At 37.0% G+C, this 19,004-nt stretch overlaps 1 protein-coding gene across 3 annotated transcripts in view; it reads right to left on the bottom strand.

The window, feature by feature from the left end:
* Positions 1–19,004, bottom strand: part of B3GALT1 (beta-1,3-galactosyltransferase 1) — a 182,930-nt gene that overhangs the window by 147,700 nt on the left and 16,226 nt on the right. Inside the window, exon 2 of one of the 3 annotated variants that reach the window (XM_068138711.1) lies at positions 14,558–14,992. The exons of the other annotated variants lie outside the window; for them this stretch is intronic. The gene's annotated coding sequence lies outside the window, so the exon portion shown is untranslated. The remainder of the gene's footprint in view (positions 1–14,557; positions 14,993–19,004) is intronic. 3 annotated transcript variants of the gene reach the window in all.

A 19,004-nucleotide genomic window follows, 5' to 3' on the forward strand; every position in this document is an offset into this window, starting at 1 on the left:
TAAAATTAATGTTTACTTCCAATTCTAGATATTTTTCTTCTGCCAGCCCAATCATTATTTTTTAAATAACACAAAGCGACAAAACATTTTCCACCTACAATCACTGATTTGTGCCCAGATTACTTTTTGTGATGTCTTTTTTTTTGCAGAAAGTAATGTCAAGCAGATCAATCAATGTAAATATATTTTTACTTCTTATAATACATTGTATAGCTGTATCTCAGTAGAAAAAAACCAGTAAAAACTGTATTTTGAAGAAAGCAATATATTCAGAGATGACTGTGATCAAAGAGATTAAATGTTACTGACTTTCGTGAAATATTTGCTCAGCTTTACTCAACATTTAGAAGAAATGTTTCTAGTTTTGTACTTAGCAATTTCACACAATGGATATTAGGTCATAAAAAGACAAGCAAATAAAATATTCTTAAAAAAAAAAAAAAAGGAGAAGAAATTAAATGTATACCTTTTCTGGTGATAATAAACCAAAGATAAAATTGCAGGGAACATATACTCATTAGCTCCCTGCCTTATCTCAAGGAGGAGTGACGTGTATTTTTTAGCTGCCAGAACATCAGTGTACTGTATTTTCAGTGTGTCGGTTTTCTCAAATGGACCTGTAGAAGGTCATGGACTTTGCATTAATAGCTAAGTAGCAGCTGAAGCAAGAGCTAGATCTCAGTTGTTTCCATGAAAATTCCCCAAGCTTTAGGGTGTTTAGTATTCTCACCTCCACTCTGAAAAAATACTCAAGCACTTAAAGATTTTATTAGTAGACAGTAGGGCAGAGAAACATTTTAGATGTCAGCCCAGCAGGGGCACTAGGGAATTCAACATCTCTCCAAGTCTAATTCTGAGGCTTTGCTCGATGCCCACAACATGCAGACTTCACCATTTGGAGCAAAAAACCTGCCTCCTGACATTGAAAAGCCGCATTGTATCAAACTGCCTTGGTGATGCGTATTCAAGCAATGCATGACTCTGGATGACTTGGGCACTTGAATGAACTAGTCACAACTCACATGCACTGACCCTGTCATGACATTGTAGCCTAAATTCATACCATTTTTGGGGTCTCACATGAAGCATCTCTAAACATGAAAATTTAATTATTTTAGAAGTACATAAAAATCTGTGTTTAGAATTAGGACTGGTGTAATGGTTAAACTAACAGTTAAAGCTCAAGAGGAATGAAATGAAGACTTTGATAATGTCTTCTAAAAATCCATAATGGCTAGTAAAAAGAAGCAGAGGAAACTATACTTTGCAAGCAACACTGAAAAAATTAATGTGATTGTCTTCTACTTGAATAGTAAGACAGCTGATTTCCATGTGGTTCAACCCTCCACAGTTATTGGAAGTACAGCACTGCTTTCGGGGGTGGGGGGGAGAAGGGGAGCATTTTAGGTTTATGCTTAATCTCTTTAAACCATGTTTCAATTGGTTCAAATGACATACAGCTGAAGTAAGTTCTCAGCTTTGCCTCTACTGAGACCTTTTTCAGCTTGCGAGGTTTTATGCCTCCAGCCAAGCAAAGACCACTTGACTTTGAAATATGGAAAGTGTAAATTCACCCTAATGCCCTGACAGTTGTTCACCACTCCAGCAAATATGATGGCTCTTTTGACTACAAGCCTTTGAGACATGATGGGGTTTTCTGGTTGTTTCCAGTCAGCCAATTAGCCTCTAGTGTAGATTAAAATATAGTTGAGCGCATATCCAATAGCTAGAGGGAGCTCAACTCTTTGGAAGACCTCTTCCTTCAGCCTGACTTACAGCTGTTAAGAGACTTCAATTTTGCTGATTATTAACTGGGAGTCATAAAATCCATGTTAAAATGAATTGCTACACTTAGTGCTAGACAGAGGACACAGAAGAGGTTTGGGTTTTGTTTGTTTGTTTGTTTTTTCTTCCCTGCTAATTCATCTGAAGAAATAATTCTGATAACAAGGAGCTGGCAGTTACACTCAGTAGGCACTCTCAGAGCTACAGACTACCATGGAAATTTACGTGGAAAACTGGGGGTAGGGGTCCACTTGTTATAAAATACAACAACATGTAACAGACTATTTCTTTTAAATTGCCATGATTTTGTTAGTTTGCAGAAACCATGGTCTCTTTCAGCCTTGTAAAATGTATTACCTCTGAAGCAGTAGAAACTGCTACTACAGGAACACATGAATCATTAAGAACATAATATAAATAACAATTACACTAAATAAATACTAATGTAATTAGCATGTGAGTTCTAGCAATATATTTTAGACTTGCATTTGTATATTTTCAGAATAAAGTTTACAAAGTACAAACTTTTCTACATTACCTTAAAAACTACCAGCATACATATATGTTGCTACCTGTTATTTGTTATCTAGACATTAAAAAATAAGTCCTGAAACAGGTCGGTATTCCCAGGCAACAACTCTGCATTCTAAAAAGGCCCAGTTACTAAGATTAAAAACATCTGATTTTTCATGTATGCATAAATCCACACAAAATACATTACATACACATATTTACATTAATATATATATATATATATATATAATATATATATATATATATATATGTTTGCATACATGTGCAAGTCCTGTGAGGAGTGGCTGAAGAAACAGTAACTGTTTGTCCTGGAGAAAAGGAGGCTCAGAGGGAAACCTTATCATCTCTGCAACTACCTGAAAGGAGGTTGAAGCAAGGTGGATGCTGCTCTTTCCCAAGTAACAAGTGATAGGACAAGAGTAAATGGCCTCAAGTTGTACTGGAGAGGGTCTACAGTGGATATTAAGAAAAAATTTATGCACTGAGAGTTGTCAAGTATTGAAACAAGGTGTCTAGGGAAGTGTTTAAGTCATCATCCCTGGAAATATTTAAAAGATGTATGATGTGGCGCTTAGGTAGATGGCTTAGTGGTGGAGAGCCAAGTCTTTTCCAACTGGAATTATTTTATGATTCTATACACATATACATACAATATATACCTTAAAAAAATACGCTATTTAAATGTTATCTTTAATAGAAAACTTTGCTAGGAGTTAGGGAGGCAAAAACTTCTCTGTTTTGCTCACAGAGAAGGCAGACCGGCATAGGAAGTGACCTATATCAACAGACAGGAATAGAAGGATAACCTATATAGCAGTATCCACATTTCACTGAGAATGTCAGTCATTATCAACTTGTTACCTCCCCATTTCTTCTTGACCCTTCCTATTGACCAGGTTTTATGTGAGAGTTCTCCATTGCTTTCCTTCATTCTTCCTTCCCCTTTTCACATTTCTCTCTGCTTCTTCTCTGACTCCAGTTTTCCTTGAAGGATTCACAACAGTAGCAGTGAACTTTTAACCACTGACATTCAAATAGGATCAGAATAATGTCAAAGGACTTCACACCTCCCTACCACTACATGTTTATAGAAAATTACTTGACTTCCAGCTTCTCAAAATTTAAAGCTTGTTACAGAGGGAGAAATATCATAGAAAGGAGATACTAAAGAAAGAAAGAGGCTTTACCTCCCTCGCCTTACTTCTCAGACAGTTCACAGGTGTCACGTTTCATTTCATGCCAAAACCTGCTCAGTCTCTGGTTAAAAAAAGATCAGGAATATGAGATCTTGTGTGTCCTGCCCTCTCTGGGTCATCCACAGGTGAACTGGGATTTTCACAGATATTATCTGTGGAATAACTAAGGAATACTAAGCACGGTATAGTAAATTAGTATTAAAATATGAAAAAAGAAAAACAAACCCAGCCGAAATACCTTGATTTTCTAGTAGTCTCTACTTCTCCATGGAGGAATTTGATAGTTGGGTCAAACTCCATCAAAGTCAAACCATCTCTGCTCCAATGGTACCAGCTTTACACCTGAGTTCTTAGCAGTCATCCTAAGAGTCACACTGCAATTATCTCATAAAGATTAAATTACTACTGCTAATGAAATACTAATTAAAATCACTCATATTACACTTGAAGACAGAGGAAAAACCCTTGTGGGTGGCAAATAAAATGCCAGCTAGTCAATGAAATCTTGTAAAACCTATTTTAAATATTATCCCACACAAGGAAAATCAAATACTGATTACATGTTACAAATGAGGGTTGGGGGTTTTAAAACATAATTTTGGTGTTTAGCATGAACAGTGATTATGATGACAAAGATGCTATACATAGATAATTTGCAATGAAATCTTCACAGCATAATGGGCAAATAATGACAGACTTATTTATTTACAGAAAAGTAAGCTTGTTAAACAATTTTTGCAAGGTATGTGCAATAGTAAGAGAGAAATTATGGGTAGATAAATGAAACTTAAAACTCTGTTAGGAAAGTAATATTTTGTAAAAAAATAGCTTTTTTTTCTCTTTTTGGGCCATTGGCTAGTTGAAGACAGGAAAAGGCCATTTTCAGTAATGAAATTAGAAAATATATTGTACTTAATATAACCTACTCTGCACAACAACAAAAAAAATCAATATTAAAAAGCAGCACAAATCTCATTATTGTTTTTTAAATAACTCTATTAATAGGTCTATACAATAAGTAGTGAAACTTTTCTTTAAATCACATCCAGCACAGCTTGGTCACTTTTAGCTTTATCTGAAGCACAGAACCAGTATTTCATTTACACCTTAGTTTTAAACAGAGGCATATAGGGATGCTTAGAAATTTAACCTGAATTACTAGTGAATGATAACAGTTATGTTCTTTCTAGAAATATGAGCCTGGAAATTGCATGCCTGACCTAATTTGGTAGTAGTAAATGAAATGAATCTCAAAAACCAGAAACGTTTCTGTAAATTCACTGCTCATGCTGGAAATCTCAAGAGTTCTCATTAACAGAAAATTACATTCATGCGATCAAGAAAGCTTTTGTTATCCTGCAGATGAAGTAAGTCTGTGCAAAGTCATGAACTAATTCAAAACTATTTGAAAAAGCAGCTAAAACTAAAAAGAGCTTTCTACTGATGAATTCTTACTAAAAAAAAAAGGAAACTGCTTATTCATTTGAATAGATAGCTCCTATGAAAAAAATGCAGCTATCATGGAGTTCCAGACTTTGCACTGAGTGTGGTCAATGGCTGCCTGAAGCAGATCTAGTCCCCTTGCTGCATGGTGTTCATTTGACATACTTGAACTACCTCTCTCAGTGGTCACTTGAATGTTCCCAGTAGACTACCCTTCATTTGTAAACTCGAGTGGAAATCTGCAGGCTTTATCTATTGTTAAAAGCAAGCTGGCATAGCATGAGGTGCTGAGTTCCTGATCTGCTTACAGTATCACAGTATAACTAAGGTTGGAAGAGACCTCGAGGATCATCAAGTCCAACCTATCAACACAGGCCCCATGACTAGACCATGGCACCAAGTGCCACGTCCAGTCCCCTCTTGAACGCCTCCAGGGATGGTGACTCCACCACCTCCTTGGGCAGCACATTCCAATGACGAACGACTCACTCAGTGAAGAACTTTCTCCTCACCTCGAGTCTAAACCTCCCCTAGCGCAGCTTGAGACTGAGAAGTTAATTACCATTATTAATATCTACAAATATATATAATTGTAGATAGTTTTTATTTATGCACAGTGCTTTGGAAATATACAGTTTAATACATACACATTGTTCATAGATCTATTAAGATATAAAAAAAACTACAGACATCTGCATAACATTATGTTATTGTCCATATACTTAGCTGGGATATACAGCCAAAACTGTAAGTACTTGTTGATCAAAGTCACTGAGAAAGTGATTAAGACTGTAAACTGGTGGTGAAATCTATTACATACCTGTTATTTCAAGTCAAAAGAAGGGCAGGGAGAGGGAGCAGAGATGTTTTTGTGGCTGAATAGTTTTAATTGTGTGCTATTTCCAAAAGGAAAATCCTTACAACTCTCACAAGCCATTGTCAGCAAAACATAGTTTCAACTTGTACAATGAACCCCAAACTGCTATCTTCTCAAGCAAGTAATTTATTTTTTTTTGTAGTTAGAAATAGCCATCGGTTTACTTCTCTTCACATTATTTGCACAAAGAATAGTTATTATCTTCCTTATAGACACTTGATGCATAAAGGTGTCCAGTACACACTATATCAATGGTATCACTGCTACCCTCCCAGCAGTCTTTGCACAGATAATCTGTTCCATGTTAAACATTCCTTAGGCATTTGTACTTTTCTGATACTGTTAAATCTGTGCTACTCACTGAAAGCTGTATATCAGCCATTTCATTCTTCTGCTTTTTCAGATCCTCCTGTTTGTATATTCTTCTAAGATATTTAAGACAAATCATATGATAACTTCTATGGAAAAACATCTATAGTCTTCATTGAATAAGAATTGTAGAGACAAATTTCAGATTTGACTAACCCTAATGCTTCCAAAACTGGAAGCACTCAGCAGGGGCCACTGGACTCTCACAGGTTCATACTCTAAAATATAAACACACTATCCTACCTACTTCAAAGAAAACATGCAGCTACTGTAACAGATGGTGACCTAGTCAAAAGGTTAGAAGAAAAAATCCAAAATAATGATGTTGGTTGAGAAATACACTACTGAAGTCGGGAGAAGGTAGAATTGCCTTTCAAGGGCAGTTCTGAGTTTCCGAATAACTACTTATAATCAGAAATATCAGCAGAAGTTGAGGTTAAATGACTATTTGTTTCTATGTATAGCAAAATTAAAAATGTGTGTATCCAAGAAGCTTTTTATAAAACGTTAGTGGTATTCTAGACTAATCTAGATTGGAATGTAGCTTGTTTACATCCATGTAACAAGGCTGTAACAAAAGCAATTTTCACTCCCCTTTCTTTGCCCCAATACATGGTATCTGCTGATACATTACACCTGTATGAGATCCCCATCGCTGCAATGACTGGAGCCAGTGGATGGTTCCAGCAGACATCAACTAAGAATATGCTGTCTCTGATGGAAGAAAAGCAGTTCTGCAAAAACAAGCAGCTTTGAAAACTTTCAATCTTAGGAGCCCCAGTGTATTCTGGATTTTAATTCGTAATACATCTCCTCTGTGTGGAAGAGTCGGTCCCAGGCAGCAGACCAAGCTTCAGAAGCAGTGGAATCAAATTCTTCTTCAGTTTAGGAAAGAGAGCTTCATGATTTTAATGCTTAAAAAAAAATTATTTCTTCCCTTACTGGTAACACTTTAAATAATGACATATTGTACAGTATTTAGCAAACTTGGGTGTGCAGCCCCCACCAGTACCATAATGACACAGCTATGCACAATGAACATATAAAACTTCTCCCAAATATTCCAAAAAAGGCAATTTAATAATGCAGAAATCTGTGACACTTTGAGAAACAGATTAATCTCTGAAAATGATACTGTACTGCTTACTGCCTATAAAACTGAGAAGCCCTTCAGACAAATGTTTTATTATTCTTTCTTTAGACTGACATGGGCTTTACAAGAACAACATTTGTTTTTAAGATGATATGAAACTCTGAAAAGCTTTCTGATTTCCTTGCACTAGATTTAACTTCATAGCCGAGTACTGAGATTTTAGCTTTCAACATTTTCTTCTCCCTCACCTTCATTAGAAAGTGCTGTATAGGAACTATGGAAAAAATATGTCCTACATATTTTAAAAAGGCCACCATATTCTGTATGCAGTTTACATTCATTTGGCTGTTTTTTCACTGTCATTCATCTTTCCTATTTTAAAGATCTGTCCTCACTCCTTATTCTTCCAAGCTGTCTTTTAAAAATAATCTTTAATAACTTTAGCATCAGTGACAGATGCATTTCTTGTCTTGTGCCCTTACTCAAATTTATGTTAATCTACTTTTTTGTTTTCCTCTTCAGAAAATGCCATTAATTATGAAAAAACTATACATGAATATACATGTTCTGTTTCCATAAATGTGTAGTATTTAACATGTAATTAACATGTAGCTATTCTAGCCTGTAAAATTTCTTCATACTATGTACAGTCCAGGTGCTACATAAATCACTGGGGAAACTCACATTAATAAGCTGGAGTTCACTGTTAATTTGTTCTAAAAGAGAAATGCCAGTTCAGCAGTTCACTCATGATGGGTTGCTGTACAGTACAGTGATCAGAGATCAATATGACAAGTTACTAAAAGAAAAAGTCATTGTAAATCTATGTGGTGCATTGCTGAGACAATATTTTTAATAGAACAAACTAGTTTTCCCTCATTCTCTCAAAAATGAATTCAGTGTTAATGGAGACTGAATTGTATTGGTTGAAAAATGTCCATGGGCTGTCCTGATCAGACTTCTCAAGCCCAGGCTTAGAGATTTCATCAGTTTCCTTAGGTCAGAGATATGATGTAAAGATAAGGAGGACAGGAAGCTAGACAAAGACCCCTCTTACAGATTAGCTTAAAACATCTACAGACATTTTTAATTGACTGCTAAGCCATTGTGTCACCAGAGATGCTTTGTCCACTTCTTCAGCCACAGCTACACATCTAGATCTTGACAGGGATCACTAAACTAAATGGCATCAGTCCCATGCACCCTGAAACACTTTCTCCCACAGTGTTCAATACTGTGTAGAAATGCAGATTGTATCTCAATAAATTGCAAGAGCTAATTTATAGCCTTAAAGTAAAAACCATAAAAATATGCTTTTCTGGTAGAAAATAAGAGCTGTCTAAAGTAACTTCATGTTACATCTCCACTGGCACATTTTTCTATCTAGTCACAGATAATTGTATGCAATGACAACATTTTGGTAATCTCTGTAAAACAGCTAATTTAGTTGTGGGGGTTTTTTCTCCCCCTTTTTTTCTTTTCTTTCTAATTCGCTCTCTTTCTCCACTTTCTGAAGAATAAACACAGAATGGGTAACAAGGACTTCACAACTGTTTTTAACAATCTTAAATGTAAGTGCATCTACACATCCTGTCTTTATTGCTACTAATCTTGCCCAGACATTGAAAGACGTCATACTGTGTACAAGCTCTGCTCCACCACATAAAGACATTTTAAATTTTTCTTGTGAAAAAAATGCAATCAAATTGAGTCAGTGCATTGGCCCAGCTACATTGACTGTTCATTTAAAAGTCTTGAGTAACAGATGCAAAAGGCTTCTAGTTAGGCTTAATACAATTTTTGCAAGCATGAAGAATGAATGGTTATCCGTGCATAACCCAGCATTTATAAGAAAAGTTTCTGAAATAAGTCCTTTACTAAAAGATAAAAATGTACAAATTATCTATGTAGAAATTCAGAAGGGGATGCTGTGGATGAAAGCATAATGCTTTATTTTTGGACTAGTATTTTCTGTACATTTAAGTGCTTAATATTGTACCAGCCAGGTGTCAGAAATGAATAGCCAAGCTGCCAGAAAAGATGTTTTCTATTTGTTAACAACTATCCTGGTCTGTGACAGAATTGATTGTCTTTTGACATATACTGCTAGTACTGGCAAAGCTAAAATATTGCCTCTCTTTAAATAACTCTCTTTGCACCAAACTTGTTCACATGAAGGGAGTTCAGTATGATAACTGTTTTGATTTTTTAAAAGATAAATCAAATAATCTAAATCCTTTTTTGAGAATACTAGAATACACTTTTGACAAAGGGCTTGCTTTACAATTTAAGCATAATATAACTATGATATGTAGATCTTTCTCTTGTGGTAGAATCGTAGAATCTTAGAATCACAGAATTGTTAGGGTTGGAACGGAGCTCAAGGATCATTTAATTCCAACCCCCCTACCACAGGCAGGGACACCTCACAGTAGATCAGGTTGCTCAGAGCCACATCCAGACTGGCCTTCAAAACCCCCAGGGATGGGGCTTCTACCACCTCCCTGGGCAACCTGAATTTCTTCCTAACATCCAACCTGAATCTACCCATTTCTACTTTTGTTCCATTACCTCTAGTCCTATCATTACCTGACACCCTAAAAAGTCCCTCCCCAGCTTTCTTGTAGGACTCCTTAAGATACTGGAAGGCCACAATAAGGTCTCCTTGGAGCCTTCTCTTCTCCAGACTGAATAGTCCCAACTCCCCCAGTCTGTCCTCACATGACAGATGCTCCAACCCTCTGACCATCCTTGGGGCCCTTCTCTGGACACATTCCAGCACATCCATATGCTTCTTGTAAGAGGGGCTCCAGAACTGGATACTCCAGGTGGGGTCTCACCAGAGTGGAGAAGAGGGGGAGAATCACCTCCCTTGACCTGCTGGCTATGCTTCTTTTGATGCAGCCAAGGATGTGATTGGCTCCCTGGGCCGCAAGTGCACACTGGTGGCTCATGCTGAGCTTCTCATCCACCAGCATCCCTAACTCCTTTTCTTCAGGGCTCCTCTCAAGTCAGTGCCTGCCCAGCCTATATTAGTGCTTGGGATTGCCCCAACCCAGATGCAGGACCTTGCATTTGGTCTTGTTGAACCTCATGAGGTTGTCATAGGCCCACCTCTCCAGCCTGTCAAGGTCACTCTGATGGCCTCCCTTTCCTCCAGTGTGTCTGCTGCACCACACTGCTTGGTGTCATCAGCAAACTTGCTGAGGGTGCCCTCAATGCCACTGTCCATGTCACCAACAAAGATGTTAAATAAGACTGGTCCCTGAGGGACTCCACTTGTTACTGGCCTCCACTTGGACATGGACCCATTGACAGCCACTCTTTAGGTGTACCCATCAAACCAATTCTTTATCCACTGAATGGTCCATCCATCAAACCCATACTGCACCAGTTTGGAGACCAGGATGTGGTGCGGGACAGTGTTGAAGGCTTTGCTCAGGTCCAAGCAAATGATATCAGTTGCTCAGCCTTCATCTATTAATGTTGTGACCTTGTCATAGAAGGCCACCTGGTTTACTTCACTGGATGGGTAATCTTAATCTATTATGTACTATATGCTGTTCCCTATGATGAAAATTGGAGTTCTCAGTCTGACTTGATTGCGTTCCACCACAGTTTAAGGTATTGGTAGACTTAAGACATCAGTGACTGGTCACTCTGTAACAGTTTGCTGTATGGTGTCGCATTTTCTATCATCTGTGAATTATGAGATCAATTTGCATCACAAAAGCATAACAGAGTTACAGAAAACTCATTACCAAAACTGATTTTTTTGCATTCCTTCCTTAAAACTCTAACTAACGTCAGCTATGGCAAAACTTCACTTTGAATCCCATTCCAGTTATTGTTTTTCTTCTGCTCTTTCTCTCTGCTGAGCAGCCCATGCTGATCCCAGAACGAAGCTCTCATACAAAGGTCATCATTGCAAGGTGATGGATCTGCCATTAGGCAGACAAAGAATTAACTAAACAATCATGCAGGTCAAAGGCAGTCTTTTTGGCACTAGATAAGGTTCTTAACTGGGAATAGGTCAGCTCAAGAGTTAAGACAGTTCTTGGAAGTTAACTTGTTAAAATCTTCAGAAGACACTTCTCAAGTCTGCTTTGCCATGTGTTCAGGTTTTTAATTAATTCTTTTCCAGTGACTCTGCATTATTTGGTCATGTATTGGAACCAGGACATTGTGATTTTCCTCCTGCTCTGCTCTATCATTAAATAATAATACGCAAAACCCACATCCATTCACCTTTGTCTTTAGTAGCCTTGCAACAAGTAAGCAGTTTTGCAACCTACACTGCAAAAAGTAACATTTTGATTAGGAGGCCTCTGGAAATCTTTCTGAACACCAAGGTCAGAAACTGCAGGCTTTTAATATAGCATGTTTCACTCGAGCTAAAGACAGCTGAATGAATAACAGAGGAAAATACTGCTAGTAGGATACTCAAGTTTTCTATCACAGTGTTTTCCTCTTCCATGACGTCAGTGTTCTCTTAAGGTAACAGTTGTATGTGAATATGAAAGAACCTGATTATAATGAAATTAAAATGAAAATTTTACAAGAGCATTTTTCTGTCTTGAAAGACATTTTAAAACCATAGCAGAGGACTACCAGTGATTTTTTACCTCTAAATATTTTCTCATCTTCCATTATGATGCTTTCTACAGTGAGCTGGCAAGATAAAAGCATAATTACACAATCCTGAGAAACTGTATGGTTCTCTTCAAACAGTAGGTTAGCTTCTTCATTAAAAAATGACTCAAAATCTGATTCCAAAAGTAGGTAACTTCTGGAGAAAGTTGTATTTCCACAGTTACTCTCAACAGCTCCATCTCAGGATTCTCAGCAGGTTGTGTTTAGAGAATACCTGTGAAAAGCCAACTGCAGTTCTATAAATGTTGCATATGGTCAGATTATATACATATAACTCTGCAAGTTCTCCGGATGCCTACAGCAACACATGGGTTTTGTATGTCTTCAAAATCACAGTTGAGAGTTTAGTGATACAATCATCATGAGATTTTATCCCCATATTGTGTACACCTCAATTATTTTTATGGGTTTCATACAGTACTGATGTCAATAATCCCCCACAGAATGAGAAGTGAGAGGCACAAATGTGGCTGGCACAGAGCCAGCTCAGGTTTGGCAGCAGTACAGCAGCAATAGCACAAGGCAGCCAAGACAAGGCAGCAGGGATGGGCAATGACTCAGAGCCCTGCGCTGCACTCCCCATCACAGGGGATGCTTTTGGGGCCCTGCCACTCTCACTAGCAGCACCCAAGTAGTGCCCTACAGCAGCCTGTGTTTTGCTTCTTAATTATTCAACTGCAGTTATTCTGCTCAGTGGAACAATAAATTGGGTTTTTATGCTGTGGTGCAAACAAAGCCTTCGAAAGGTCTGGGTGGCCATTTCAAATGATTTATCTGTCAAACATGCTATAGACTTCATCCTTATCAGGTATTACTATACTGTTACTAAAGAAACAAAACGTTAAAAGGATGGAATGTGTTGTCAGTGTTTGTGTCAGTTCTGCCTAATGAAACTCCTATCCAGGAACATATGGCTACTATGAATACTGTTAAGTTCATAAAGAGTGATTAATTAACAGTATGAAAGTATAAAACATTTATATTGTAAAAGCAAACTGAATTGCTTAGATGTTTGTGGGATACACTTGGCTTAGCTGAAATGCTTATTTTAAAATAAACATTTTTAAGTTTGAGCTACTGCTAATATTGATACAACAAAGTTAAAAGCTTAATATCATATCAGGTTCCTGGGAGCTTCAACAATATATATTTAAGTAAGTGATAATGCTGACTCAGCTTGCTAATCTAACTGTCCTTTTCAAAAATAACTCACTTCTGTGGGCTCCCTGCCCACTTCTTTGTTCTCTCCTTGGTCTCACTCCCATCTCATCATCATGGTCATACAACTCTCACCTACAGAGCAGCAGCACTCTGCTTTGAAAACAGATTCCAACACCTCCAAGTTTCATTCTTAACTCCCCTGCTGGGTTACTCTTAATTCTATTTTCTAGACATTTGTTTTCCATCAGTCTTTTAATGATCTCTTGCAACCATCTCCTGTCTCATCCTTGTCCTTCCTTCAGAGTACGTGCACATATATGTACATATTCCATTTCCGAAAGCTGTCACACCCTGCTGCCCTCCACGTCTCTGGCTACAGCTTCTTTTACCCGGATTCTCATTCAATCTCCAACTCAGTTTTATTGCTTTTTGTTTATAATTATGAAGGGAAGATGCTCCAGTTCTTTACTAGGAATGAAACATTTACTAGAGAAAAGTTGAAAGACAGAAGAATTTAATTTTCCTTTTGTACTTTTATTTCCGTGTTTTGATTTATGTTACACACAATTAAACTGATAAGACATAACTCAGAATGAGCTTAAAGATTCCACTTCCAGCTATATCAATTTATATTTAATAAATTTTCCATTATTTCCAGTAATCTATTCTCTATTTTAAGATATTAGAAGCCTGCATGTTAAATAAGCAGAAGGAGAAAGCACAACAAACAATAAAACCTGAAAATTTATTTTAATTCATGATTATAGCAAGGATGGCACAGATGAAGTTCAAGTTCCAGGACAGTGCACTGGAAAATCACTGAGGTCTCCTTTTGTTTCATTGTGCAATATATTATATCATTATTACAATATGATATGCAAATTTTTTGGTATGGCTTGATTTCTTTAGTGTCTCACACTTCCTGTTCTGGCATTTTATTCAAACTCTGTTTGACAGAGATACAGCAAGAATGCTTTGACTAGACCTCAGAATCCTAGATTAGAGCAGAAGCTGAATATGTATTAAAAGTGTGTGGTTAGATTAGTTCCCATAAAATGAAAGAAGTTATTTTTAGAAGAACATATTAAATACATTAATTTCTTAGTCCTATCCCTAGAAACTCCACTTTCATTGTTATCATTTCAGGCATATGGTTAAAGCACCTGGAACCAAACAGTTCATTGAAGCTCATTCTTTCACATATATTATTAAGAAAAGGATTCTATTACTAGATTAAGGGTACAGTAAGAACTTGCCTCCCTGCATTCTCTGCATGCTCACTAATGCTTTCAGGAATTAAAAAAAAAGTGACACTGAATTAAACTTCTGCCATGCTTCACTCTTCAGAGTGTAATTGGAATTAAAGGTTTCTTTCACATGAGTATTAGGGGATAAATTTGGTAAGAGTGATGCACTTATGTCATTAATATAAGAGTTGCTACATACCCAGAAATTACGACATTTTGCTACAGATCAGGAGTGGATCCGCTCAGATGATTTAGAGAAGGTTCAAACAGCACTAAGCTTCTTTAGCTAGCCAATTGGAGGCTGGACAGGAGCATCAAAACATCACATTTCGCATCTTTGTTAGACACTCATGCCAAGAAATCCATAAGCCTCTTCCATGCTTCTCTGAAAGGGATTATCCTGGGGGCCCACATAACAGAAGCAGTTGTCTTCCTTACTCACTGCGAGACAGTCTGACTTTCCTGGGAGGATCAGTGATCTTTGGTACATCTGTGCAGGTCTACATGCAGATCAGAGATGGGACAACTGAGGAACAGCACAAAGGTAAAACCAGGAGTAAATACTGGAGATTTGTGTATTTATAGTCTTTTAGATCTTGATGTACAATCTTCCTTGGCAAAATGTCCATGAACACTGTAAAGAATAAGGTATTTATTTATCAGAATACCTTATGGAACAAACTAAAGAACTGCCTGCATTGTTCAGTTATTTAAATGTTTGGTTAGATAATGGAAGCTCACGTTTCCTCTGCCTTCTTTGCCCAGGACACAGACATGTATAACGAGCGTACAGGCTTCAGGAATAAAAAGGTCAGGTTTATACTAGGGAAAAATAGGTAAAGCCAGGTGTGGATGATGAGGCAGTTTGCCCAGAGTGAAGTAGCAACATTTTTCATAGATGATGATGACTCAGAGAGGAAACACCTTCTGTCTAACCTTATCTACTAACTGCAAGTCATCTCCCCTGCAAACAAGGATTTACAATGTCAGCTTGTCAATACCATCTCTCTTATTGGTATCACAAACTTCCCCTTTTTGCATTGCTTCTGCTGGCTTTGATTGGGTCCTCATTGAAGAATGTAGCTGAATGCTGAGCTCTGTGATTGCAATTCCAAACCTCAGCAGGACTGAGGTAGGGGCCAATAACAAAGAACATATTTAGGTGGGGACTGTACCTGTTCCATCCATAAATAATGTTAGGAAGCTGCTGTGGCAATGTTCTCAGTTACACATGGTTTCAAGCTCTGTAAGTTGAATTGTCTCTATACACTTTTGTTTAGCAAATATAAAGACTAAGTGCCACATCAAAGACTCACTCCCTCTTCAGCTGAGTGGGACAGGAAAAAAAGGTCTTAGATTTTCTAATGGTAGATTGGTCCTGATTTTTCTGGTTACTGTTAACATACAAGTAATTCTATTTACATGGGAATTACGGTAGAGTAAAGCAAATGCAGTATTAGGGGAGAACATGGGCAATACAGCTTTCCTAATTTCTGTGCACTGATATTATAATTTTGAGAAGAATAAAGGATGATTATTTTTAACAAATATATTACAGTATTTGTCATCCAGAAGACAGAACAAAAGAAATCAGTTAGTTACACTTTTTCCATAGGCTTTCAAAACAGAAAGCTGCATGTGTTCTCCTGATAGCTCTTCCTTTTTCCCAGGTAGGCAAACGATTTTTTTAATCCTTAGAAGCTAGCTAGAACAGACAAAGCTTCAACTTGGCGTCCTGAATTTACCCAAACACACCACAGTGTTACATGGCATTATTTCCAGTGGTGCTGGGACACCATTTGTTCCCAACAGCAAGTTCATTTGCTGTAACAATCAGCTGTCATCAATAAAAGTCAATGGCTTCCAGTGACAAAAACAGCTTTGAAATGAAAACACCTATTTATAGAAAAGATACATTCTGAACACGGCCAGGTAATTTGTTGGTGTGTACCAAGAGAGGAGTCACTTCTGCTGCTATGTAAGGGACAGTCATTTAGTCACAGACTGAAGGGAGGCTTGCTGCTTCCTAGCAGGTGAGCAAGCCAAAACCAAATAAGCTTCATCTTGAGTGGGGAAAAGGGCCAGTGATGGACTCTCTCAGCACACTGAAACTGGTTTTCCATTAAAATTGCTGCACTTTATTTCTAGTGCCTGTAAAACCTTACTCAGTAGAGAAAAATAAATCTTGCTGTTAGGCAAGCAAAAATAACTGGGGAAAAAAGTTCTCTTGAATTTCAAGTTCTTTCTTTTAGTTCTGTATTTCCCTTAGTGAAAACTATTTTTCATCTATAGCATAAAGACATAGATGACACAAAGCAAATTCCACACGCTGGGCAGAATATTTATCAGTTAACTCCTTGTTAATGCTCCTTAAAAGTGTAAACTTCAATGTATTTCTGGATCAGATGTTACCAAATACATCAAACTATAATGTCCTCCTTGATGTTCAGCTGAAGGATATGAAAATGTAACTGTGAGAAATACATGAATGCTATTCCGAATTTTTTAATTTAGTGAATGGGCTTAATTCTAACATATAGACCTGAGATTATTTCTGGGTCTTACCTGATGATTTATTTGAACTTCATCTTCTCTTGGTGATACATTTGTATCTTATTTTTTGATCAAGTAAATTTATCTATGTGATTTATCTTCAAGATAGGGGGATGATAATCATTTTCCATTGAAAGTGTGCCCTTTAAAGTATTGGGAGTACTAGCATTACCCCATCCATAAACCTATAAGCACTCCAAGAGCCCAGTTTAAAACCAACCAAACAAACAATAAAACCAAGCAAACCTGAAATTCAGCAGGTTTTTTATTTGCATAATCATGAACAAAACACACTTTCCCCTTCCTCTGTAACTTCTTTTTTTTTTTTTTTTTTTTGAGCAAAACCTTGAGTTAGTGAGCCAGAGATCTCAAATATGTCAATTTGTTAGAATTCCATATGGATATTTTTCTTTTTCAATATATCTGAGATTCATCTTAAAAATGTGGTAGTCCATTTCAGAGGAGAGTTGAAACAATAGGGTCTGAACAGATATTTCCTCAGAGCTGCACATGCTTCTCTGAAGAGGAGGATGGGATTGGAATGTAATACAATTCACTCTGTACACAGAATACAGAGCAAATGGACAATTACCCATATAGTGTCAATCAGTGGAGGCCTCAGAATCTTTTAAAGGGTATTTATACAATAACATTATCTCCATGGATTCCATGAAAGACTGACTGCATCAGTTTGCACCAACAGCAAACTACAGAAACCCTTCTGAGGTAATGAGCTCTAGAAGAGGCTAGAAAAGATCAGAAAGAAGGTGAATGCATGAGATGATTAATATCCTGAAAGTTAACAGAAAGCAGCATGACTGCTTCAGTAATTTTGAGACGAAAACTCCAACACCGCAGACTACAGATATCACTGGCCAGAAATACAGGATGACAAAAAGAATCCTAGGTTTAATTTTATATAGCCACAACAACAGAAAGTTAATATAATCTGTAAAGCGTTTTCAGCTTTGATACGCTGATTCTTACATGCAAGAGCAAGTGCTTTTCATTAGAAGACACAGCTAGAATATAGCCATTTAAATGAGAGCCCAGAGACCTAAAAAGTCTTCCAAAGTTTAGGTTGCTCAGAGACCAATTAAATTTTCCTTTGTTATAAGACAGCAGAATTGAGGTTCGTTTTGTGCAGGTATGTATTTGAATAGCTAAACTGAGCCTCTTAAGAAAGTATTTCAAAACAAGAGAAGGTGCTGGTGTGGACTTCAGCTTCTCCACACATGGACTTCTTTGCAGTCTAGTGACTGCTCATACTACTTCTCTGTCATCTCCTAAATGAGATTGCATCAAAATAGTCAAAGGGAATGATGGAATCACTAATGAAGCTTAACTTGGATTTTGTTAGTTCTAAATCACAGCTGGGTAGTGACTGACAGACAAGACATGATTAGATGTACTATGATAAACCTTAATGCATAAAAATCCTATACAACAGAATAACTGATCTTATGATGTTCTACTTGGAAACAGGAGCTTCAGAAAGTAAGGTTTTACTATAACTACTCAAAACATGGTTTTAGTTTTTAAGGACTCAGATAACAAATACATCCTTACGCATTTTAGATGAGTTTATTTGTTAACCTCAACGAAACAAACATTTTAATATCTATGAAAAATATATCTATGTATCTATAAAATATATCTATAAAATATAAAAAGTATCTATTAAAACTACCAGATTTGTAGTTTCTAGTCTCAATAGTTTTCATAGCTTTTAATTTCAATTTGATTTTATTTTGGTTTCAGTTCTTAATGGTGTTTTGAAGAAAGGTGGGGGGAAATAATGTATTTAAAAATTTAATGTTCAGAGAAATAAATGATTTAGCTGGAGGAGAAGCTTTATTGATTTTTAGGGCTGAGCTCTGGGAATTGAATTTTTCTGGAGCTTAACATTTTATTTACTGGTGGTTGAAAAACTACAGTGTCACCTGCCAGCTGGCTTCAGTTAAAGAGAGCTGACTGATAGGCCAGGATATACAGATGAAGAACAAAATAATGAAGAACAAAATTATTAAAATGGTAGAAATTTGCCCCTCCCCTCACCTAGACTTAGGCTAGGTATTCCTTTGGCTTAAACA

This window comes from Melanerpes formicivorus, unplaced genomic scaffold (genome assembly GCF_026170545.1).
Source record: "Melanerpes formicivorus ecotype bairdi unplaced genomic scaffold, bMelFor1.0.p_v2 SCAF_5, whole genome shotgun sequence".
In the NCBI taxonomy this organism is placed as follows: domain Eukaryota; kingdom Metazoa; phylum Chordata; class Aves; order Piciformes; family Picidae; genus Melanerpes; species Melanerpes formicivorus.